Source organism: Panthera tigris, chromosome D1, assembly GCF_018350195.1.
Source record: "Panthera tigris isolate Pti1 chromosome D1, P.tigris_Pti1_mat1.1, whole genome shotgun sequence".
NCBI classification, from domain to species: Eukaryota; Metazoa; Chordata; class Mammalia; order Carnivora; family Felidae; genus Panthera; species Panthera tigris.
The window spans coordinates 11,553,390-11,579,878 of NC_056669.1; the positions used below are offsets into that span (position 1 = coordinate 11,553,390).

Genomic DNA, 26,489 nt, shown 5'->3' on the forward strand with positions numbered 1-26,489 from the left:
AAAGTGCCTGGCCAAAGTAGATTCCAAATAAGGGGCCTAAGGTCATAAGGGATACAGGGTGAGGCTGCTGAAGGGATGGGGAGGGGGGCCAAGGGGTCAGGGGAGTGGGGAAAACTGGAAGGTAGGCTGAACCCAGAAGCTTCCCCACTCACACTCTGAGACATCACCTTGGAGAGAGATTTCTGGTTGTCAGGAACCTGAGGGAAGGACCCCCTCCCACTAGAAACTGTCCTGGAAAGTGAGAGAGAGAGAGAGAGAGAGAGAGAGAGAAAGAGAGCCTGAGAGAAACAATTACCATAGCCATTGGCAGGCAGATGCCGGATGCAGTTAAGACCCGGTGCCTTAATTGGGGATTAGAGGCTGAACTTTACGGACGCACTGCCTCGGTGGCTTTGTTAATAGCTGGAAAATTCTCCATGCAGGTGCAGTGACCTTTTGTGAAGTGACCCAGAGGCTGGCTGGGCCCCAAGGAGCATCCTGCCCCCAGCCAGACACTGTGGCGACCTCCCCACCTGCCTCTCTCTTTCCCGGCACAAGTCTGGTCTTGCCCTTTCCCACCTCCTGCAGCACTGACCCAGAGGGACACAGAAGGTAGAAAGACTTACTAAGGACCTGTGCCTATTCGTATGGTGCCACTTGATGGGGCTGGACAGTCCTGGTGTCCCCATGTTTCTTTCCTTCCCATGGGCCATTTGGTCATCATTAGACTTAATGAAACCATTTTAAAACTCAAAACCTGAAAGTTCTCTTTAAAATGCTGGTAATAATAACCTGTCTGCCCGGTTTCACGTGACGCAGGTGTAAAGTCCCTTAACACATCGTCTTGTTTGATTCCCTAATGATCCTTTAGGTGGGAAGGACAGGGGATGCTCTTCCTAGATCCAGAAACAGAACTGGGGTGTGGAGGATGGGCAGCCCCAGAGTCGAGGCCAGGTTCAGGTCTTCTGATGCTCAGTCCTTTCCCACAGCGCCCTGTGGATGAGTTCCAGGTGGAACAGAGCGGCTGAAAGCCAGGGAGCTGGTTGTGCTGGGAGAGAGCAGGTACAACTGATCAGGAGGGGAAGGCTACCGCCCTTTTCTCCACTTGGCCTTACTTATGGGCCACAAATCTCACAGTCAAAGGACGTTTAGGACAGAAGATGTGGGAGAAGAAAGTAAGCCTGAGAGAATATTCAGGAAACAAGAGTCAGAGCTCAGGGCCTACCAGGAAAAGCAGATGGTCCTGCTCTGAAGCCCTTCGACCGTAGACCACTGCTCCCCACCTGCTGGGCATGGCCAATCTCAGGAGCTGCACAAGGTGACCTCAGTAAGGCCTTCTTGACGGGGCCTCCAGAGTGTTTACCTCTGACCCGGCAACACTTCCTCTAATCCTCCCGGTTCTGGGAGCAGATTAACCAACCAGCCACCATCAGGGTTGAGACATACTTTGTTGACGTGCCTGGAAGTGGGATGATTCCCCTTCCGATTCGTGGAGCTCACAGCCTAAGTGGGGAGCCGGGACAGACAGACATCAAAAGATGAGGAGTGATAACAAGATAATCTTCAATTTATTTGTGACTTTACCTAATTTGAAAGCACTTCATTACTAGGTATTACAACCTCCTTTATATTTGTCTGTATGTAAAAGCACTTAGCCACGTGCTCTGGAAAGCATAAACATGAAGCTATTGTCCGTATTATTATCATTATTATTTGGGTTATTTTCTACTGGACTATAAGCTACTGGACAGTGAAGCTGTATTTTTTTTTTTTTTTTTTTTTTTTTTTTTTGTCCTCTGCACCTAGTCCTGTGTATTTTGAGCTAAATACAGAATGAATGTTTGTAAATGTTCAGTGAAGGAAGGTCATTTAAATTTCATGAAAAGTCTGTGGAGGGATTTTCTTTCCTTTAAAGACAAGGAATCTGAGACACAGGTAGGGAAAGCAACAGAGCTGGGGCTGGAAGATAGTCTATGCAGGGTATAAAAGGAGGACATGAGGGGCGCCTGGGTGGCTCAGTCGGTTGAACGCCCGACTTTGGCTCAGGTCATAATGTCACAGTTCGTGAGTTCGAGCCCCACGTCAGGGTCTGCGCTGACAGCTCAGAATCTGGAGGCTGCTTTGGATTCTGTGTCTCCCTCTCTTTCTCTGCCCCTCTCCCACTCATGCTCTCTCCCTCAAAAATAAATAAACATTTTAAAAATAAATATTAAAAGAATAAAAGGAGGACAGGGGAATTCTGCAAGAAAGGTGGTCAGGGAAGGCTTCGTGGAAGAGGCGCGGCTTTTATAGGCTTTTTCAAAATGAGCATCAGAGAGGCATACAAGGAACAGGAACCGATAAAGTGGAACAGCAAGAGAAAAATCCCGCAGAAGGAAGGATGCCTGCACTGCAGGAAACAAGAGTCCGGCACTGCAGGATTCAGAGCACAAGAGATCCAACCCAGCAGGCTAGCCCAGGATCAAGGCTGAGAGAGCCTGGAATGTTAGACTGAAGGTTGAGGTCTTATCCTAAAGCCCATTAGGGCTGGGGCACCACCTGGACTGCCTTCCACCAAAAGACACCAGCTCTGGGCCTACATCCATTCACTGTGGGGGCTGTGCGTTGGCCACTAGTACCAGACCCTGAAAGAATGGGAGTGCCCCCCCACCCCCCCATCCTCGTCCCCAACCCCGCACAGCACAGGGCCATCTGCAGGGCGGCATGATTCATTCATTAGCACCAGGAAGAGAAGATGAGCAATCTGCCTCAGCACCTAATGAGAAAGATTGGAGCCCATGAGGTGCATGCTTATTACTGAGGGTGCCACATTAATTATGGACTCTGAAAGAGAAGGGGGGGGGCCACTGGGAGCCTGAGCTGGGCAACATCCATGCAGAGTAAGGTGCATGTTACTCTGGGTCCAGCGTCCAGGCCTCACACTCAGCCCCCTGAGGAATGTTCACTCAGCTCTGTGTTCATTCATTCGCTCAGCAAATATTTCTCAAATACCAACTGTGTGCAAGGGACCTAAGGCCTGAAGGTCTGGGCCCTGGAGGGACCCCAGAAACTGGGGGCTGTTGGAGACAGATGCACAATCAGATACTTGGAATAAAATCTGCTGGAATAGACTCACCCAAAGCATGGGGTCCTAACCTAGTCTGGGGGTGACTTGGATGGGCAGGAGTTATCTGGGACTCCTTGTAAGTCTTGTAAGGGACTGGCTCTTTAACTTTCCAGCAAGGGGAACCACTGAAAGGATCAAGAAGGAGAGGCATGTGGTCAGATCTGCTCCGTCTCCCCACGACAGCAGCCCCGACTGCCTCCTGCCTCGTCTTGGGGCCTTCTCTCTCTTCTCCTTCAACCTGCCTGTCCTGGGCTCCCACCCCACAGGAATATACTGCATGGACCACGTGCTTACTTTGTTCCCCAACCTGACTCCAAAGGACTGCTGAGACTCCCTCTGGCCTAGCGGGGAGGCCAGCTGTTCCTGAACAAGAGCCACGGCGGGTCCTCGGATCAGAGCTCTCATAAGGCCTAGTGTTGGGGCTATAGCACCTCAGAGATCACGTGGTTGGGGCCATGGAACACTGAAAGATCTAAGCCCCTGTCACTCTGATGCACCACTGTGTGCCCAGTGTTGAGCACAGGGCCTGGAGGAATTGTGAGTGAGTGAATGAATGAATGAATGTTTGGATCTCAGCTCAGTCATTTTCCAGCTCTGTGACTCTGCAAGGGTCACGTCACCATCTGAGTCTCTCCTTCCATCTCTGTAAAACACTGATTATAAGGTGCCCTGCATACAACTTGCTAAGATGATGAAATGTGGTGGCTCTGAGTCCAGTACAAGGCCTGACACTCAGGCAGTACTGGGAAAATACGGCCCTGAATGTCTAAGTTCTTGTAGGACTGCATCTAAAGTAGACAATTAGACCACCTTGCAAGGCAATGAGCCTTTTCACAAGTATGGCCTCCCAGGATGGTCATTTTTGAGACACTTACTTCTGCTGAAATTGAGATTTAGGGAAACGTAGTGATTCGGCACAAGTCAAACTTCTGGTCTCTGATCTAGTCTTCTGTGACCCCCATCATTCAAGAACATTCAGCACATATTCATTGTGCACCCCCAGATGCCAGGCACACCCAGTGTTCCCTCCTCTACACCCCAAACACCCATCCTTGGGGAACATCTTATGCTCTCTCCCCCCTTACAGGCTAGGAAAAGTGCACTGCTTGGTGACAGGTACAAGGTCACTGGACTGAGAATGCTGAAGTGGCCTCAGGGCTTGGTTTCCAACCCCCAGTCTGGGCTCCTGACTTATATAACTCCTTCCTCTCACTAAGCCCAGCAGTATGCTCCCAAGGACCTGAGGACAGCAATGATTACATTGCCTAGGCATATGGGGAGTGGAAGTGAGAAGGGAGGGAGGAATGAAGGGAGGGGGTACAGAGTACAGAAGAGGATCAGAGCTTGTTAAGACTCTATTGTCCCCCAGGCAGCAGAGGTAATTTAGCAGTGTCCTCCGGGAACATTCCAGGAGGTCTGAGTGAGGTGGAAGAAAGTCCAGGAATGATCTGGGGACGAAGCTCCTCCAGATGGGTATTCTAGGGTCAGCCCCAGGATCCTGCTCTGTTCCTGGGATGCTGAGTCTGCCTCTACCTCTATCCATCCCTGGGCTCCAGAGGGACTGTGTGGATAGGTGGGAGGCAGAGGAATGGAAGCAGGAGGGGAGGGAGAGAGGGGAGTAGAAATAGTTATGTTGTCAAATCTCATTCTACAGTATAGCCTCAGGGGCAAACTGCATGTGTGTGTGTGTGTGTGTGTGTGTGTGTGTATGTGTGTGTGTGTGTATGTGTGTGTGTGTGTGTGTGAGAGAGAGAGACAGAGAGAGAGAGAGAGAGAGAGACTTCTCCAGGGAAAAGGAACTAACAGGATGTATGTATATATATATACACACACACATATACATATATACATACACACATATATATGTACATATATATACATATACATATATATGTACATATATACATATACATATATATGTACATATATATGTACATATATGTGTACATATATATACATATATATATGTACATATATATACATATATATATGTACATATATATGTACATATATATATATATAAAGATTTATTATAGGGAATAGCTCACATAATGATGGAAGTTACCAAATCCAAAATCTGCAGGGTGGGCCGGCAGGCTGGAGCCCTGGCAGAGCTGGTGCTGTAATTCAGATCTGAAAGCTGTCTGCTGTAGAACCAGGAAAAGCCAATGTTGGCGATGAAACCCAAAGGCAGTCTGCTGGAGAATTCTCTCTTACTCATGTGACACTGGTCTTTTTGTTCTATTCAGGCCTTCAACTGATTGGATGTGGCCCACCCAGTAAAACAGGGCAATCTGCTTTACTCAAAGCCCACTGATTTAAATGTCAATATCATCCAAACATACCTTCACAGAAACACCCCAAATAATGTTTAACTAAATATCTTGGGCACCCCATGGCCAAGCCAAGTTGACACGCAAAATTTACCATATCACAGAGCGTGTGTGTGTGTTTGTGTATGTGTGTGTGTGTGTGTGTGTGTGTGTGCCTGATGCTTGGGGGAGGGGTTAAGGGCATAGTGTCCCCTGCACCCACACCAGCTCCTGGCATCAGGAAAAGTCCCTGCCATGGCACTTAGTTGTGAGAAACCATGTCTCAACCAGAAGTCCCCGGAGCAATCCTGGCAGGATCATGCTTAGACCTGTGACTGTGAGCGTGTTCCCATCTCAGTGTGGCACTTTGTGTCTCCCAGTGGAGGCTCCTGCATGTGGGAAGTGTGTGTCACACTGCAACTGGGTCTGGGGTCAGGGGGGTGGATGCGTCCCCCAGTGACAGATAGCACATGGCTCTCTCAACCCGGCCAGGAAAAGGGAGCATCTATCTGTTCCTCGTGTCCATGCCGCCTGCCCCTTCCCCAGAGCTAATGACACACTGCTGTCCAGAAAGGCTTTCCTGTTACCCTGAGGTGCAGGGCTGTCTTTGCGAGATCACAGAAGTGCTGAGTGGGAGCTGCTGACCCGAAGCACTCGGCACCAGGGTGACAGGTCATCGATCGGGCCCCCCCACTTCCGGAGATGCGAGTGGTATACTTTCGTCAAACCAAGAAACATCACAGGGAACAGAGAGCTGGGCGAGCCCTGGCATCTTAGGGAGCTCCTAATTACTCAATGAGAAGTGCCACGGACTGGTCCTTTTACCCAAACTGTGCCACCTCTGCCACTCTTGGGGCCCATTTCCTGTGTTCCTGTCTCCGTAGAAACGGGCAATGGCTGACTTTCCCAAGGCCTCCCCTTCTCCCTTGTCGGGTGGCGCCTCCATCACCACAGGCACATCTCTGGCTCTGGCTGCCGTGTTCCCCCTGATCCACTTGCCCGTCCTGTGCTGGTTTTATTTCTACAGCTTTGAATTAGTCTTGATTTATGGGCAAGCAAGGCTCCTTTCTTTGCTCTTTCTTCTTTCTCAAAATTGTTCTCGTCGTTTGTGCCCTTGAATCTATTGTGTGATTTTGGAATCCATTTTTCAGATTTCTGAAACATTCTACTGGGAGTGTGATTAAAATTGCACTGTTATAAAGGTTCATCGGGGAGAAAAGGTAGTTTTACAGTGCTTTGAAGTCACGAATACGGTCCATGTCTCCATTGGTTTGTTTTAATACAATTTTCTCCAAAAAGGTCCTGTATTTTTCTGGTCAGGTTTACTGGTTTGGGTTCCCCCAGAAAGCAGCCTCTGAGCCAAGGGTTCAAGCATCAACAGTTTATTGGAAGGTACAAGAAACACAGAGAGGAGTGATACAAAGGAGAAAAGCAGCCGATAGACGGTATGTTAATAAACCAGCTTCCCCACAGGTGACTCAAGCCCCGTCCTGCAGGAAAAATCTGGATCACCGTGCATAGACATGCCTCAGAATTACCCCAGCCAATGGGAGGGGGCCCTTCACTCAGTGATTAAGGACTGCCTTTAGGGAGAATATTCCCAAACATTTTCTCAGCCCTACCACAAAGAGGCAGGAGCTGGAATTAAAAAGAAAGAGTGACGGTAGCCCAGATGATATGAACACAGTGTCTGGGAGCTTGTAGGAAAGATCCTCTCTCTCTAGGTGGGAAAATCAGGGCAATGTGTGGAAACCAGAAGCAATTCAATTGGGATAAGAGCTTTCTGTCTAATCGAGCTGCCGTCTGAGGATATGGAGACCACCACACTGGCAGTTTTCAAGCAGAGACCGGACAGTATGCCAAGGATGTGATTCCATCATTGACAAGAAGCCCAGACTGGGGCCACGATTCTCAACCTTTTTCTGCAGAGATCCCCATGGTGATGCTATTAATCTGAGCTACTCATGCTAGTACAATGCCCAGCTCTTTCTTTTTCAGCCAAGGAGGCTAACAGAATTCAATTAAGTTATCAACTGTAACTTCAGATCCACTATCATTTACGTTCTTTATGAAATAAATCATTTGCAATTTTTATTACTTGGTTGTTTGTCCCCAACTGTGTGCAGCACAGACCCCAAGTCCTGGCAACACATCAGATGTCCTGGCCCCCTGGTTGGGAACTTCATGGCCAGATGGCCCCTGAGGGTACATCCGATGTCACCAGCTCCAGTGCATAGACAGACATAGGGGGCGGGGGAGCTATGTATGGGACCTCCCCAGTCCTGAGGGCGCCCCTTCCACTCTTGGCAAACTGCTTGATGTGTTTGGCAGTGTAATATTCTTCCATTAATTATTTGAGCCTGAGCAATCCTACAGGGGATCTCGGCTGGATACAACCAGATGGATCCTCTGTATAGAATCACTGTCAGAACATGACTTCCAAGTGCTGATTTTAATTTGGGAAACTGGGGCTGACTGATGGGTCCAGGAAGGGAAGCGAACAATTTCCTGTAAGGAGTGGCAGTGAACTCCCAGAGCTCTCAAAATTACTGGCTGCTTCTCTTTCCTCCTAACTCCACTAGTAAGCGCCTGTGTGTGTTGGGAGAGTGGGGAGTAATCAATTAGACGGCAGGCTGATGGGGAGAGCTGCCCCACTCACCTCCACCCACAGACCGGGGCATGGGAGTGGCGAGCCTCAGCCAGCCCTCTTAGACACACTTGTGGTTCCTGATCAAATGCAATCTACTGCTTATAAAAAAAATGTCCATATCCCAACTGTTGCTTTTGCATATAAAGAACTCCCCGGAGAAGAGGTGGGATAGATGATGGGGGGTGTCAGAGCAGATATTACCTTATTCCCCAAGGTCTCTGCAGATAAACTTCTTTTCTTCACTTCGGGACAGACATGGTGTGGTTGATTCAATTCAATAAACATAGATAGAGCCTCTACTATGCAGAAGCAGCCATTGTCTAAGACAGTAGGATGAACTATCCTCAAAGACACAACAGTTTAAAGAGAGAAACAGGCAAGTAAAATATAATATATAAGTGCTAGTTCGGTGTGATGTGTGAATATAGCAATCTTCCCTTCCTTCCTTCCTTCCTATAATATTTATGTAGCGTCTATCTTATCCACTTGCCAAGAACACAGTGCCATACATAACAAATAAAGTCTTTGCTCTCATGCTATGGGGGAAGACAGACAACTAACAAACAAAAACATCTATAAAATAACTTGTTATGAACACAAGTAAATTGGTTAGAGGGTAACTGGGGGTGTTATTTTATATAGGGTGACCAGGGACAACCCCTCTGAGCAGATGACTTTTAAGCAGAGACCCAAGTAACGTGAGGGAACAAATAATGGAAAATAAGGGGAAAGAGAGTTTTAAGCCTAGAAAAGAGTAAGAGCAAAGGAACAAATGCAGAATCTTTCAAAATAAGGGGCTAAGTGGAAGATCCAAAGGAAGTTCAAGGTCAGGGCAGGAGAGAATGGAGAAAAGTCAAGGAAGGCTGGACTCTGAAGGATGCATCAGAGGGCGAGGCCCGGCAGGGGCTGGGAATGGAGCTGGTTTGGAAAAAGTCCACCTGCAGGGAAAAGCCATTCAATTCAGGGCACCGCGAGGGTTCTTCCTGGGAACTCGTGCTTCAGACCAAAGGCTGGTAGGATGGTTTGTGAGGCAGAATGTTCAAGAAGAGAGAGAGCTCGTGGCTGGAAACCAGGGGGTTCATTTGCTGGGACGTTCCCTTCCTGTTCAACTATTGGCTGTTCCATCTGTAAACATTAGATGCACACTCTGGCTCCCCTCTGTGCCAAATTTGTTGAAAGTCACGGAGTCCTTGCCAGGAACAGAGAGGATTCTGGGTTGTCAGGAGGCAGGGTTGCATCCGGTTCCCTACTTCCTGCCCCTGTGGGTGGTTGTCAGGAGCTGAGGGCCTGCTTGTGAGTGAGAGTGTTCTCACCCTCCCCTGGTCTCCCATCTCCGTAAGCTGGAAGACTCAGACCTCTCTGACACCTGGCAGGGCTTCTGGAAGCCGTTCCCCTGTTTCCAGTCCAGCCACCCTGACTGTGACCCCCTCCCCAGCAACACACCTGTGATGATCATAGTATCGGCCAGAACAGTCAACTTCCAGGGTGACCAGAGGCTGGCACTCCTTCCTTCTCGAGGAAATTGCCTCCACGCAACAAGGCATATGTGACGCAGGAACACAAACTTAGCCTTCGTGAAGCAGAAGAGACCACGGGAATGTCACCCCGATCGTGAGAATCCAGCAGGAAAAGGGGAGAGGGGAAGCCCCAGCAATGGAGCTCACTGCTGTTCTTTACAGAAGAAAAACTTGCAAAATACATTTCCAAAAGGTGACATGTGAAACCTAAACTCTCCAATTTCAAAAGCAGGAACAGAGTATCCGGGGCGGTCCCAAGAGAGTCTCTGGACCCAATTCCATGAAGCAGAGAAGGTGGGACACGGGCCGGTGTCACACAGACAAGCCACGTATGTGAGAAACGGTCCATCTCAGTGACAGTGGCGAGGAGAGACGCTTTGCCCTATGAATTACCACATAAATGCCTGCCTTCCCCAGCTACATTGAGGCAAAGCCCACACCACTCACGCACAAAACCCTGAGTCCTAAGGAAAAATTCTGGTGACCGGAAATGCAGTCCAGCCAGCCCCACACACATACCAACAGCTGGTTCAGGGAAAAACTCCCACCTTCCAAAGCCAGTATTTGAAAAGGAACCAGCACAGGGTCCATACCAAAAATGCAAGAGAAAGGGAAGAAAGAAAGAGGAAAAACAAATAGATGAAGAAGAATCAACAGGGAAAATGTTTTCACCGAGCCAAATAAATCGTGACTAAGTATTTCACATGATTTTTTAAAAAGAAAGTAATGAGGCAATTATCTCAGTGAACCCAAGGCAATGAACAACGATATGAAAGAAATGACTACCTATTATCTAAAGAAATAGAAGATTGATGTATTATATAGAGAATTAATAGATACTGTCGAAAGAAACAGGGGATTAAGCATATTATATAAAGTTATGGTTACAATGGTAACTACCAGAAAAATATAGACTTTCTAAGTTACACAAAGTGGGGGATAGGGTGCAGAGAGAAGGGATAGGGTGCATAGTCTGCAGAGAGAAAGTTTCATAAAGAAAAAAATTAGAAAGCAGAATGTAAAAATAACATTAGAACTAAGACCAAACATGTAGTCATATAAATCCATAGCAATGAGCTAAATGTATTTATTAGAAAAAACTTCAGGGGCACCCGGGTAGCTCATTTGGTTGAGCGTCTGACTTCGGCTCAGGTCATGATCTCACAGTTCGTGAGTTAGAGCCCCGCGTTGGGCTCTGTGCTGACAGCTCAGAGCCTGGAGGCTGCTTCGGATTCTGTGTGTGTGTGTGTGTGTGTGTGTGTGTGTGTGTGTGTGTGTCTGCCCCTCCCCCACTCATGTGCGTGGGCATGTGTGTGTGCGCGCTCTTTCTCTCTCTCAAAAATAAATAAATAAAAACGTCTAAAAAAAATAAAAAATAAAAGCCACACTTAGAACAAAAGGATCTAGGGGCACCTGGGTGGCTCAGCTGGTTAAGTGTCTGACTTCAGCTCAGGTCATGATCCCTCAGTTTGTGAGTTTGAGCCCCACATTGGGCTCTGTGCTGACAGCTCAGAGAATGGAGCCTGCTTCAGATTCTGTGTCACCCTCTCTCTGCCCCTCCTCTGCTTGTGCTTTGTCTCTCCCTCTCTCTCAAAAATATAAATAAACATTAAAAATTAAAAAATTAAAAATGTATGTATTTCCAACTCCATATCTTCAACATAGAGAAAATATCTTCACTCAAAATGCATCCAAAGTAAAAAGTACAAAATTCATTCTCTGGTCATACTATACTAAAACCAGAAATGAATAATAAAACCAAACTAAAAAAAAATACGTTTAAAAAATAAACGTTTAGGTCTTTTTAAAACAACTCTTAAGGGGTGCCTGGGTGGCTCAGTCAGTTAAGTCTCTGACTTGGGCTCGGGTCACGATCTCACGGTTTGTGAGTTCAAGCCCTGAGTCAGGCTCTGTGCTGACAGCTCAGGGTCTGCTATGTATCCTCTGCTTCCCTCTCTCTCTGCCCCTATCCTGCTCGTGCTCTGTCTCTCAAAAATAAAATAAACATTAAAAAAAAGAACTCTTCAGTAAAAAAAGAAATTCAAATAAATATGACAGAATATCTAGAACATGAAAATTAAGGCGATATATATAAGTCCTACTGGATACAGCTAAAGCAATATCAACAGGGAAATTTATTTCATTCAATAGTATTAGTAATCAAGGTGATAGAAAATAAATCAAGTAAACATTCAATTCTAGAAGCTATAAAAATAATAAAACAACCTTTAGGAAAGCAGAAGGGAGGATTTAATAGCTGAGAGCAGAAATAAATATATTAATTTAAAAAGGAAAATGTTAGAATAAATCTGAGAGCTGGCTTTAGAAGCATAAATAAGTAAGTAAGTAATCTAATTAATAAAAAAAAGAAAGCAAAAGTCTAGCAAATAAGGCATATGGAGTGGAGGAGGGGGGAACTATGTGTATAAAGGAAATTAAACCAGTACTTTACTCAATTCTATGTAAATACGTTTGAAAATTTCAAGGGAATGAACAATTGCATAAGTCATGTAATAATCTGAATTGATTCTATAAAAGATAGGAAATTTAAACAGACTAATTACGAACGAGCAAATAGAAAAGGCTAGTAAACTTTCTCTTCATAAAACTACTGGGCCAGAAATTTTTATAAGGTGAGTTTTTAAGCCTATTTTTAAAAGAAGAAAAAGAAAAAGAGTGATTCCTTAAAATTTCTAGAAAGAAAGAAAGAAAGAAAGAAAGAAAGAAAGAAAGAAAGAAAGAAAGAGGAAGGAAGGAAGGAAGGAAGGAAGGAAGGAAGGAAGAAGGAATTCTACCAGGGGCACCTGGATGGCTCAGTCTGTTAAGTGTCGGACTTGAGCTAAGTGTCTGACCTTGGCTCAGGTCATGATCTCACAGTTTGTGAATTTGAGCTGCACGTCAGGCTCTGTGTTGACAGCTCAGAGCCTGGAGCCTGCTTCCGATTCTGTGTCTCCCTCTGTCTCTGTTTCTATCTATCTATCTCTCTTTCTGTCTGTCTCCCTGTGTCTCTCTCCCCCACATGCCCTCTCTCACTCTCTCATAACAAACAACGAACCAACCAATAAAACAAGAATACATGAATACTCCCTCAATGCAATAAAATACATCTTTCTGAACCTGAGTTTAATGTGGAAACATCAGAAGCATATCCATTAATGGTAGGAATGCAGAAAAGATGCGCACTATCTCCAGTGATAACTCCATTCGAAAAATCTCACCAATGCAATTAGACTTAGAAAGAAACAGATTTGTAGACATTGGAAAGGAGAAGGCAAAATTTTCACTATTGTCAAATGGGAGGTCCAAACATAAAGTTTCATAAAGAAAAAAATTAGAAAGCAGAATGTAAAAACATTAGAACTAAGACCAAACATATAGTCATATAAATCCATAGTAATGAGCTAAATGTATTTATTAGAAAAAACTTCAGGGGTGCCTGGGTGGCTCAGTTGGTTGAGCGTCTGACTTCGGCTCAGGTCATGATCTCACAGTTCGTGAGTTCGAGCCCCGCATCGGGCTCTGTGCTGACAGCTCAGAGCCTGGAGGCTGCTTCGGATTCTGTGTGTGTGTGTGTGTGTGTGTGTGTGTGTGTGTGTGTGTGTTTAGACATTGGAAAGGAGAAGGCAAAATTTTCACTATTGTCATATGGGGAGGTCCAAACATCTAATGGGGAATAAAAACACCAAATAAACCATCATGAGCAGTAAGAGAACTCACTAAGCTGGTGGGTACAAAACTCGTATACAGAGCTTTCAAGGAAGCAAACAACAATCTGAAGGCTGAAGAGAAGATAAGACTCCATTTACAACAGCAAAAAATACACATATGGATAAAGATGAAATACCAAGTAATGAAAATTAATGATAGATGTGCAAGACTAGTGTGAAGAAAACTAAAAAACACAAAAGAAGGCTTGAACGAATGACGAGGCATGCTATGGTCTTGGCAACACTCAAGATTATAAAAATGTAAATTCTCCTCAATCTATGAATTAAAATTGATGTAAAAAGTACTGTCCAGCTGTTTTGAAGTTCATGTGGGAAAATGAACAAAAAACCCAGGATACTATGAAAAAAAAAATAGCAATGAGATGGCACTAATCTTTATATCCAAATACATTATAAAGCTACAAAAATGAAAGCATTGTGATATGGTATATGAATATTCTGACAGATCGTTGGAATAGTATAGAAAGACCAGAAATAAACCCAAATCACTTGGGGAATTAATACATTATGAAGGAGGCATCTCAAGTCAGAAAAGATAAATTTTTTTTTTTTTAATGATGCTGGGAAAATACGATGGAAACCCCCCCAAAGACATTCAATTGTATTCATACAATACCTACATAAGAAGAAATTCCAAATGAGTAACAGTTTTATTTTTTTAATGTTTATTTATTTTTGAGAGAGTGAGTGAGCAGGGAGAGGGGCAGAGAAAGAAAGAGGGGACAAAGGATCTGAAGCAGGCTCTGTGCTGAGAGCAGAAAGCCCCGTGCAGGGTTCGAACTCGTGAACCATGAGATTACCCGAGCCGAAGTAAGGGCTTGGGCTCAAACTGACTGAGCTATCCAAGCGCTTCCAAATGAGTAACAGTTTTAAAGGCAAAACTGAGGGGCACCTGGGTGGTTCAGTCGGTTTGGGCATCTGACTCTTGATTTTGGCTCAGGTCGTGATCTTGAGGTGGTTGAATCGAGCCCCATGTCCAGCTCCCCGCTGGGCGTGCAGCTTGCTTCAGATTCTCTTTTTCTCCCTCTGCCCCTCCCTTACTTGCACTCCACTCTCTCTCTCAAAAATAATTAAATAAAAAATAAATGCAAAACGGATACCTTAGTGATGCCAGAAGAAAACATGATAGAACTTCTTTATCATGTCAGAGTATGAATGAACTAAAAATGACGCAGATATCAAAAGCCATATAAGAAAAACTAAAAAATTCATTAACAAATGTTTTTAGAGACCGGCATAGCAAAAACCTCCACACGTGAGATAAAAAGACAAAGTAAGAATTGAAAAAATATTTGCAAGTCATACTACAACTCCTTTAGTAAATAAAGGTCCACAAATCAATGAGAAAAAAAAAACCCTAAGAACACAATAGGAAAATGAACAGAATTATTTGGAACAGTTTGCTGAAAGGGAAATGTTAATGGGTTTTAGCATAGGGGGGGAAAGTGCTTAACTGCACACAGTAAGAGAAATGAAAAATAAAACTATGCAGAAGTACCATTTGCTGCCCATCACATTGGCAAATACCAAAATGCTAGCTATTGCTGAATTACTCTCTTAGACCTTATCCCAGTTTACAGTCTCTCCAATGACGTGTTTCCGAACATGTTCACCAGATTCACACAGTGTTGGTGGAAGTGAATTAGTGTAACTTCTGTGGAGCTTAGCAATAGCTAACAAAATTAAAAACACATGAACTCTTTTGACCCAGAAATTCTACTTCCAGAAATTTATCTTTAGCTATACTCCAGCATGAGTGAAATAATGCTTGTAACATTACAAACACTGTAACAGTAAAAGCCTGCACATTAGGAAAAGACTAAAGAAAGTGCCTTTACACTAATGAAAAATTATAGCCAAAAAGTGGGGGTAGAAGTGAACTATAGTGTTAGAAAGTATTATCTCCACTTGTATAATAATAAGACAGAGAGTACAGGTGTTTTCTTGGACATACATAAACTGTCTTAAAAGAATGCCTGAGAAACCAGTAACATTTGTCACTGCCAGAGAGAAAACCTACTTACTTAGAGGACAGTGGTAAAAAGAAACAGACTTTTCTTTATGCACATAATTTTAAATGTTCTGAATTTTGAACCACTCGAAGGCTGTACCTATTCCATAAACAGATCAAAACTGTTAGTAATTCTTCCACCTGGATTTATTGAGTGCTTTCTATGTTCAGTGCCCTTTGAAGATGTTGCAAGCCTGATTCCTATATTACCCTTACAATAACCTTATAAAATATCCTTCTTTCCAGGATGAGGAGACCAAGGCATAGAGAGTTTAGATAGCTTACCTAACATCACAGAGCTTACCTAACATCACATCGAAAGCACCCAGCACCTGAGCCAGGATAGAACCCCAGTATTTCTACTAGAGAAACTCAGAAGCCCCAGCTGTTTGCCACTGAGGTACACATTCTGTCTGGACCACATTTATTTGTGGAATGCCTACAAAGTGGATGGTGTATTAATACAGATCAACCTTGTCCTTTCCAAGAAGTCCCTCCTTTCCGGGCACCCAAACTCCAAAGCAATTCCTCTGGTGGGTGCTATACTTTCTGCGCCCCCTGTAGACAGGTGCTGGGGCAGCACGAGACAGTATTATCCTTATCTCTTCCTCTTTCGCCCTCCTATTTCCCCTGCACCAAATCTCACATTTGTGACTTCCTAAGCCCCTCTCCCGTGTCTCCCCCTGGTCCTCATTCCAACTGCCTTGGATCCTTTCAGGCTGCCATCAAATCATAACTATGTTTTGGCACAGTCTCCTTATTCAGTGGGTAGCGGCCAGAATGATGTTTTCCCCATTGTATTATTTTCTACACAAGTAAACACGTTTTATCACCGAAAATTTTAAATGCATTTATGCACAAAGAAGATGTCTTTCTAATGCTCTCCCTTGGTCTCAAAGGATTAGGGCATGACAGACGAGCCTTCAGGTTCTAGGTTTTCTTTGCTCATCTCTTCCTTCTAGACGTGTGGAACAAGGAACTACCTCTCATTTTCGGGTGGTGTCAAAACATTTCTTCTCTCTGGGCCTTGCCACACTCTATCTCCTGTGTTTGGAATCCCTAAACTGCAAATCCACCCAGTCAACTGCCATTATTGCCCCAAAACTCAGCTCCAGTGTTCCTTCCCCAGGGAAGCCTTCTTTGCCCCCCAAGTCTGACTCAAATTTCTCTCCTCTTTGACCCTGGAGGATCCAAGGCAACACTCAGCCCAGGTACAGGTCACACACATGATAGCATTATCTGCCTGTCTGTAGCCAGTGATCCGTGGGCTCCTTGAGAGCAGGGCTGGTGTCTTGCTCATCTTGGTATGTTTGCTCACGGTCTGCACAGTGCCTGGTACTGGTTGGAGTGACTTACTACTTATTGAATAACTGACTGAAATATGTTAAAGCTACATGTACCTCCCAGGACTGCTCTTATTTTCTAGACTTTGCCTCCTCAAGTCCCCACTGCGCCACAACTCCCGAGGGTTACCCCCTGGTACAGTCCCCTCCCACAGTGATGCCGGACTTGGTCATGTGACTTGCTTCGGCCAGTGGGACTTTAGCAAGCATGATGCAACCAGAAGCTGGATTAGTGCTTGTACACCGGGGCTTGTCCTCTGGGAACGCACCCTCTTGGAAGCTGCCTGCCATGTTGTAGAGAAGCTTAAACTACTGAAAGATGGGAGACCACGTGGATGAGGGAGGACAGGTCATCTTGGATGCTCCAGCGCTATCTGGCCCCCAGGTGAACGTGGCCTCATGAGTGATCTCAGCTGCATCTTGTAAAATAAAAACCTCCCAGCTGGGCCCAGTCAACACACAGAACTACTAGATATAAGGCGTCACTGTTCATTTCAGCTATTTGTTCTGATAGTTTTGGGGTGATTTTTTGAGCAGCAACAGACAACTGAAACAGGCCAATGGAAACTACCATGCTCATGACTTCCACCATGGCAATACAGCCTCCCCGGTGCCCTGGCTGGTCACTGCAGCTGCCCCATATGCCAAGGTCATTTGCTGGAACCATTCATCGTCTGGGTCATTTGCAGGCTGCCAGAGCCCAAGTGAGAAAATTGGAGCCCCCAAATCAAAGCAGAGCCATAGTATAGAAACATGGGAAAGAGCCCCAGCTGTGTCTGAGTGTGAGAGGTGTTTGTCAGGGAGAAGAACGAAAGAACAGGCCGTGCTTGACATGGCCTTCCTCTGAACCTCCTCACAAGGACACTTGGCCGTGAAAATGCATTAACTACAGCCTTCCAGGGCTTTTGATGTGAGAAAAAACAAAGTCGTTTTCTGTACCACCCACTCCATGCAGAGACCCAAGGGGGATATCCTGGGCTCTGGCCCCTGCTCCCTTTGTCCAGCATCCCTTTGGGCCAGGATTTCAGCTTATGGGCAGAAGGAGATGAGCCACCAACCCAGAAAGAAAACAGCAGATCTAGGAGCTCTGAAAAGCAGGGGGCCCTAAATGAAGGGATGTCTCCTGTGGGTTTATACACAGTATCCTCTCCTCCGAGATGAAGCTAGATTCCCTTTTGATGCCTCGTGGTTCTTACCTCAATTGTAATTAAATTGTTTGTAGTGACTCTCCCCCAGTAGAAAGCTCCTCGAGACCAGAGATTGTATCTGCCCTACTCCACATGGTAACTACTTTGCCCAGCACACAGCATGGCACACAGTGGGTACTCAGTAAGTAGCTTGGGCTGAATGAATGAACACATTATGCATATGCATATAGGGCTTCTTAACCCTGATGCCGATGATGACCCAGTCTCCCACCTCTGTGCTTCCGCGCAGGCTGTTTCTGGGCTGGAACTCCCTTCTCTCCTCATCCATCTGGCCTCTTTGCTAGCTCTGGAGACATGAGTTAGTTCCAAGCCTCTCTGATCCTCAATTTGCTCCTTCGTATATAGGGACTAGCACCCTCCCTTGCAGAGAGAGTACAGGCTGAGATCAGAGGATGCCTAAACATGCCTGGCACACACTCAGGGCTCATGGGTTTTTTTGTACTAATCCTATAACTGGGGCTATAGCTTCTGGCTCCTCAAGGAGGGCTCCCTGGATCAGCGGTATCCTGTCACCTGAGTGCTTATTGGAAATGCAAAATCTCAGGGGTGCTACTTGGCTCTGACTTCTGGCCAAGATGTCTGTGACCATTTCTCTGTGCCATGTTCTCTGCCCCGGGTGCTGAGAAGCCAGAAGTTATCTTGAGAGTCACCCTTATCATGAGAGCCCATAGGGGAGCAGGGCTATGTTTCTCAGACTTGAATGTGCATACATATTTCCCGGGGATATTGTTAAAGTGCAGATTCTTTTTTTTTTTTTTTTTTTAATTTGAGAGAGGAGAGAGCGTGTGAGTGGGGGAGAGGGACACAGGGAGAGAGACAGAATGAGAGAGTGATTCTTTTTTTTTTTTATGTTATTTATTTTTGAGAGAGACAGAGAGAGCGAGAGAGAGAGCGAGCATGAGACAGACAAAAAAAAAGATTCTTTTTTTTTATGTTATTTTTGAGAGAGACAGAGAGAGAGAGAGAGACAGAGAGAGAGACAGAGAGAGAGACAGAGAGAGAGAGGCTCCTAGGTGTCAGCACACAGCCCGGCATGGGGCTCGAACCCAGAAACTATGAGATCATAACCTGAGCTGAAGTCAGACACTTAACTGACTGAGCCACCCAGATGCCCCAGGGAGAGAGAGAATCTTACTCATACTCAGCACAGACGCTGGAACCTGATGGGGGGCTCTGTCCCACGACCCTGGGATCATGACCTAAGCTGAAATCCGGAGTCTGACACTCAACCCCCAAAATGCAGATTCTAACCCAGTATGTCTGCTGAGGGAGGAGGACTGAGATCTTGCATTTCTAACAAGCACTCAGATGCCAGGATGCTGAGGATACAGAGAGCACTCTTTGAGGAGCAAGAGGCTACGACACCAATTATAAGATGAGTACCAAAAGGACCACGGGGCAGCCAGGGTGGTTGGTCACCGGAAGTGCCGGTGGACATTGGGGGTGACCGTGGTTGAGGCTGCTCTAGTGAACCCGTCCCCCTGGCTAGTGGGTAGTGGAACCGAACACTAGTGGCTCTAGGGCGCCCCTCTAGAGGCCAAACAGCTGAACTGCAGAGAACGCCTGGAGGATTTCATTTCCTGGTGGTGGTGGTGAGAACCAGCCAGGAAGCCTTCTCCCCGGGAGTTTGCACATTTTCCCAGCTACAAGCCTCTGAGCCTCTTCTCCCTGCCCCAGCACTACAGGGCAGTGGAGAAGAGCACTAATTGCAGAAGGAGGCCAAACGACAAACGTTATTCTGATGAACTGGAGGTCCTCCACAAGCACTACTCCCTAGTTTGGGTATATATTCATTTTTTAAATTCAAGTAAAATATCATATATATATATATATATATATAATATATATTATATATATTATATATATACATATATATACATATATATTATATATATACATATATATGTATATGTATATATATAATATATATCACATGTATATGTATATATATAATATATATCACAAAATATCATATATATCATATATAAAATATATATATCATATATATGACTTATTATTTTTTAAATTCAAGTACTGTTAACTTAGAGTTTTATATTAGTTTCAGGTAGAATCAGGTTTTATCCTGGATCTTTGTGCCAAAAGCCCTTCCTCCTTACGCCAGTAACGAAGGTCGCCTACAGCAGCTCCTTAACATAGAATCACTCTGGCGCCCTCTGGAGGTCACTCCTCCATCCTGCCCCCTCTCGGAGGTCAGCTCCTCTCAACACCGTTGCTCTCTCCTTTTCTTGTGTGTAAGGTCTGACACCCTGAGAAGACTCTAAAGTGACGCCGAGCTGAGTATTACAAAAATCCCCCCAAGAATGGAAATACGTGGAAGGCCTCTCAGCCCACTCCCACAGCATAAAGACAAAGGGAGGAGGTGACAGCCCCCTCCACCCCCACCCACCCCCTCGTCGGCCCCAGCTGTCTGTCTGTGTCAAATGTTCTCAGCAGAGGTTGGGGGCTTCAGCTCCCCACACAGAGTTCAGAGCTGTCAGTCCCTTTCCCACGATACACTAGGTGCTGAGGAGCAGGTGATAATTGTAGCTCTGTCACCCTTGTCACCTCTGAGCGGGCTGGTTTTTTTTCTTTCTTTTTTTTTTTTTTTTTCTTTTTCTAAAAACAAATGTTGTACTGCCTGGAAATCAAAGTTGGAGTTTCTGCAGGCCACTGCTCTTTCCGCTGAAACCCGGATAGGGAAATGAGTCCTGAGAGATTTTTGGTTTGACCTCCAGGCAGGCCAGCCAGGAGCACTTCCCTGGGGAGGAGCCCCCTCCCAAAGCCCAGTGCGACCTGGCGTGTCAGATCTCCACCTCCCTCTCTCTCTGTCTCTGAAAGAAAACTATCTTCACCTCTTGATCTCTGTCCTGTGCTTTGTAGAAAACGCACAAGAACTCTCCCTCCACCTTCCTCCCTGCTGAGACCCTTCTCATCTCTGAGGGACTCTCATGCTCTGACCCAACATTTTCGAGGCCACCTCTCCTCTCCAATTTAGATGCTCCCTGCTCTTCTGATGCTTGATGTAGGACTCCACTCTTCAGCCCCACCCTGCCCTCAGGGCACACTATGGGATACCTATGAATGTCTGTGTTAAACGCTAGCAGTGAGACTAAAATATCCCAGAAGCATGTACTCAGATTTTCATACTCAGATTCACACACATAGATGCAAACGGAAACAGTTCCCCATTAGAACAGATGCCGTTGTTCATAGTAATAGTATCCCAAGTTAATTATGTTACCACGTGCCACGTACTGCGTTAAGCGTTTACCTACATTATTCCCTTTAGTCCCGGATGCCCTATGAGAGGCCCATATGCCCATATCACCACCTGTATCACCAACCTCTTTACAGGTGGGAAAAAATACAGCGTAAAGATTATAGGAGTCTATCCAAATCTCAGAGCCAATGAAATGTTGAGAAAACACTGGAATCCACGTGTTTGTCTCTAAAAACAAATGGTCTTAACCACTCCTCTACATTGTCTACCTCATACAAAGTCTCCTAACGCTGCGTCACGTAAAATTGCACACACACAGCAGTCTAATTCTTCTCAGAGCCGTACAGTTTCGTATTAGCTAAACACACTCAGGTGGAGATCCAAGTTAAGTCCCTCGCAAGCTGTCACAGAGACAAATCCAAATTCCTAACAAAAATAAAACCCACAGAAATATTTCCCAGTCTAAATTGCCTAATCAATCTTATTGACAACTACTTTTCATTGCAGGACCTATCACTGAGGGAAAAAGCAGCGAACTTTCAATACATTCGTGGCTTGCCTCAGCAATGTAACCTCTCGGAAAGCAGAGGTTGGGGACAGAGCACAACATCTATTTGGAACCTAATTCTGCTCCAACGAGGGTGAATTGCTTGGTGAAAGAACAAGGGAAAAAAACTCCTGAGGAATCGTAGCCAGGTCATCTCACAGGTCACGCTATTCGAGGGGGAGAGGCTGGGCACGGTCTCACGTGTACCTCGGACATTACGAAGGCAGATTACAAAAACCTCTGCAGGAAAGAGGCTGGTCCCATGACTTTATGCGGGAAGACAGCTCTGGAGAGATGACTTTCAAAACTGAAATTCCGACAACCCAATTGCAAATGACTCCGATGTGGGAGAAACGTGGTTGCACGGGATGACACAAACCTTTAAGTATCATGTTAGCAAGGCTGAGACCAGAATGAGCCAAGGACAGTGACATAAAGCACCTTCCTGAGGAGAGTCAGAGCAATGAGAACAGAAGGGCCAGATCCACGTCTCAAGGGCTGGGTGTACGACCATGGGTGATTTCCCTAACCTCTCCAAACCTCAGATTCCCCATCCATAAGATGAGACTAGTAGTTCTTACACTGCAGGTGTGTTGTCAGGATTACATGGAATGATGCATTCAAAGCAAACAAACAAACAAAACCTAGAACTTTCTCAAAAAGTATCTGCTGTCTGGTCCCTCCTATCCTCCTAGCACTAGTGGTTTAACATGAACAAAAGCAGCCCTCTTGAGCTCCTGCATTGCCTCCATCTTCCTATCGTGGACCAAAATCTTCACATTAGGACATCTAGGGGTGCCCGGTGGCTCAGTCAGTTGAGCGTCCGACTTTGGCTCAGGTCGTGATCTCTCGGTTCGTGAGTTCAAGCCCCGCACCAGGCTCTGTGCTGACAGCTCAGACCCTGGAGCCTGCTTCGGATTCTGTGTCTCCCTCTCTACCTGCTCCTCCCCTGCTCACGCTCTGTCTCTCTCATTCTCAAATATAAATAAACATTAAAAAAAAAGAACATCTAGAATGAACACCAATAAGGAGAATTTACCGATCCGCACAGCATGCAGATTGTTGAAATGAAGTTATACCTCTTGACCCAGAAGAATTGTATTCGATGGGTGGAGGATGACACGCAGAGTGCTCCCATGATGTTGGGAACCCTCTAAGACTCCCCTAGTATAAGGAAAGGGACAAAAGGCATGCCTGTTACATAGCAAGCCCTCAATTAAAATTTGTTGAATGTTGTTGTAACGGGCAAGAAACCAGCAAATGCCTTAATCTTCCTAAAGGGACAGAAGGTGTGCCTGAGTCCATCCCAGGATAAATTCCAGATCTGCTTATTGAACAGGGAGCTTTCAAGCCTTCGGGAAGAGCTGCCATGGTCTCCAGCATGGGTCCATCAAGAACCCGCTGCACCTGACGTCTCTTGTTTCCTTTTCTGATAGAGTTGTTAGATGAAGAGCAGAAAAGAGCAGTATCTCTGGTTTCACGATTCCAGATGGAGAAGTGGGATGTGATAACAATGCCGTCAGGGGCTTAGTAACTGACAGGACCACCATGTGCAGAGACAGCAGATTAACTGCCTTGGTACCAACCTGGAGATGGGGCTTAGTAACTGATGGGACAACCGTGTATAGAGACAGCAGATTAGCTGAGTAGGTACCAACCTGGAAGCCTCAGGCAGGGCGCTCTTCTGGATTGATTCCAGTCAACCTTTTTCTCACTGTCCTGGGAGAGCACAGATGGATGGCGGGTCAGCTGTGAAGGAAACACAGAGGGCCAATCTTTGTATTGCTAAGGATCCAGCTCCATCACACCAGCTGAATCGTGGTCACAAAACCACTATCGTTTCCACAAAATCTTTCCTTTCTTCACTCTCCGGAGTTCACCTGAGCTCTCCCCCTCGCTTCTCCCCTCGCTCATTCCCTGAATCCCTCCACTTGCCAAATTCACCAGTTTTAACTCCTAAATAATTCTCAGACTTTTCCTCTATGTTCAATCCCACTATTCCTGCCCAAATGTAAGCCCTTATCAGCCAAGGGTTTGGAATCCAGTCAGAGATCCATATTCAAATCCCAGTCTGTGTGACCTTGGGCAAGTTCTTTCATGGTTTGAAATTTTGGCTTCCTTGTAGGCAACATGGGGGGATAATACTAATACCCACCTCAAGGGTTGTTGCAAGATATCTGAGATGATACTTGCAGAGTGCTAAGCATTCAGTAAACACCAATTAGTATTACTGGGCAGTCGGGATGACCTCCCAGCTGGTCTATCCACCAGCAGGCCCACCTTCCTGCATCACCTGCCTCTTATCAGAAGGGTGGTCAAATCCAGAACCTATCAATGATTCTGCCCAGAGTAAACACCTTTACATGCATGTGCGTACACACATGCACAGGCACAGATGTGCATGTCACACACACACACACACACACACAGCATTGCCCCAGGACACTGTCCTAGCCTGGTACATACAGACTTCCTGACTTCTCTCCTGCAGCTATAACTGTCCCCTGGTTCCCCTGCACAGGTGGTTGTTTCTTGCCTTGAAGCTTTTGAGAGATCATTTCCCTCTCCCCGGAATACTTTTGTCTCTTGTCTATTCAGCAACCTTCAACTCATCCATGAAAATGCAGACAGGTGTCTGCCCTCTGGGAAGACCTCTAGGTCCTCTCTCGGTGCCCGACACTTTTCATGCCTATTACAGACATCTTGGAACCTCTACACCCTCCCCTGCAAAACGATGCTTAAAATACCAACCCCAGGGGGCGACTTCATGAGAACTGAGTGAGATAAAATACTCAGCACATCTAGGAGAGTGGACTGCAAGGAGAATGCTGATGGGGCTCAAACCTTTCACCTGCATGTGGTGGGGAAGTGGGGTGCGCACTGTCTAAGGGGAGAAAGCGGGCAATTAGAATGTGAGCCCTGATAATGATAAATAACCAATGAAGTAAGTCTGTCATTCTCTCAGGGCCCCTTCTTCGGGCAATGCATGTGGGCACTGTTTGGCCAAGAGCTATACCAATAGGCAAACATTGTTTCTTCCAAAGGAGGAAGTCTCTTTCTTTCTTTCTTTCTTTCTTTTTAACGCTTATTTATTATTGAGAGACAGAGAGAGACAGAGGGTGAGCAGGGGAGGGGCAGAGAGAGAAGGAGACACAGAATCTGAAGCAGGCCCCAGGCTCTGAGCTGTCAGCACAGAGCCCGACGCGGGGCTCCAACTCACAAACCACGAGATCCTGACCTGAGCCAAAGTTGAACGCTTAACCTACTGAGCCACCCAGGCGCCCCAGGAAGTCTCTTTCTTGATCTCATGGATGCCCCGCATTTTGGAAGGACAAAGATGAACACACCTCCCCTATCCCCAGCTCACAGAGCGAAGAAGGGAGTAGGGTGTGGGGGTTAGATGCCTCCCATGGTGCCCCAGCCCATCAAACTACAGCACCTGCTTTAACCGAGGTTTAACCAGCTTGCTTATACCTTGCTTCCCGAGGATGCTGGCAGCCAAGTGGACCGGCCAGAGAAGTGTGCTCACTGCTCGTGATGGCAGGGGGGCACCAGAGAGCCTGGGTCAATCCCAGCAGACAAGCTGGCCTCTCTCGCGCATGCCCATAGGATATTCCATAGCTGTCTGTGCACCAGAGACAAGACCAAAGACCTCCACTTTCTCAGGAGCTTTGAAAACCATATAAGGAATGGACTTCTTTCATTCAAGGCCATGAGACTGGTGCCACTGGGCCAGGCACTAGCTTAGACCAGGTAGGGAAAGAAGTCAGACTTCATCCAAATGAAAAGAAGGAAAAGTGGCCCGTATCAACCCAACGAGCAGACATGCTGTGGACAGGGAGAACAGAGGCACTGGAGGGACAGACTCCTCCACAATAAGCAATGGAGATGTCTGCTGTTCAGGGCAGTCCTGGGGAGCCCAGGACTTGTTTCTGTAAAGCTGCTATGCCCATAGCAAAGGCCTGGGTCGACCCGAGAGGCCAGGACAGCTGCAGATGTACACATGGCAGCCCAGGGCCAGGAAGCACATCCTTATCCAGAAATGGGGGCTGGGCAGCTGGCTCTGACAGAGCCTGGCAGTCCCTCTGGATCTGGCAGTGAGCAGGGCCTGGTAGCCTAACACCCCATCCAAGCAGGATCAACTAGGATTGGTGTCAGTCAAGACACATATCTGATTAACTCACCAACTTTTGAAATTGGTAGTTTTTCATCTTTGCTTCACAATCTCTCTCTCCAAACATATCAACCATGTAGGCCACGCCAAGGATAAAATGTTTCTCCCTCTGGGAGATCAACGTACCCCTAGAGGCCAAGTGAGGTCACAAAGCCCAGCCACAGAGATTGCTTCAGTCAGTACTTCCCCGGGCACCCACTGTTTGCCAAGCCCTGTTCCACACAGGAAGGGGAAACCATCAGCAAAGCAGAAAGGGCCCCTTCTCTCTTGGGGCCAACGTCAGGAGGAAGGAAACAAACAATATGTGCTAAATGAATATTATAAAGTGGATTCAGAGTAATAAGGGCGTCCAAGGGTGGCCGTGGGCACTTCTCTAAGCAGGAAAAGAGGTACCTTGGAACTGCGTGAGCAGAAGCAGCTGGTCTTGTAAAGCCCTAGGGAGAAGGAACAGCAAACACAAAAGTCCTAAAATAGGCCCAAGCTTGGCGAGCTGGAAAAGCAGTCAGAAGGAGAGTGTGGTTGCTCCTGATAAGCAAGGGGGGCAGGGCCAGGAGGTGAGGTGAGGGCAAAGAGGCAGACAGGCTGGCAAGGTGAACCCCAGGGGGACCTCGCCTCTTTGCCGTGGGCCAGTGCCCAGCTGAGTTCTTGGCTCAAAATGTGTGCTTGATAAACACTTGCTGAATGAACAAACACA

General features: G+C 46.2%; 1 long non-coding RNA gene across 1 annotated transcript; it reads right to left on the reverse strand.

Moving 5' to 3' along the window:
• Positions 1 to 762: 762 nt before the first annotated feature.
• Positions 763 to 25,886, reverse strand: LOC122231436. The gene is made up of 4 exons (XR_006208680.1): positions 25,806 to 25,886; positions 23,280 to 23,370; positions 1,205 to 1,482; positions 763 to 1,027 (listed from the first exon to the last, which is right to left on the reverse strand). It is a non-coding gene; the product is annotated as an uncharacterized LOC122231436 (long non-coding RNA).
• Between the last annotated feature and the right edge of the window lie 603 nt (positions 25,887 to 26,489).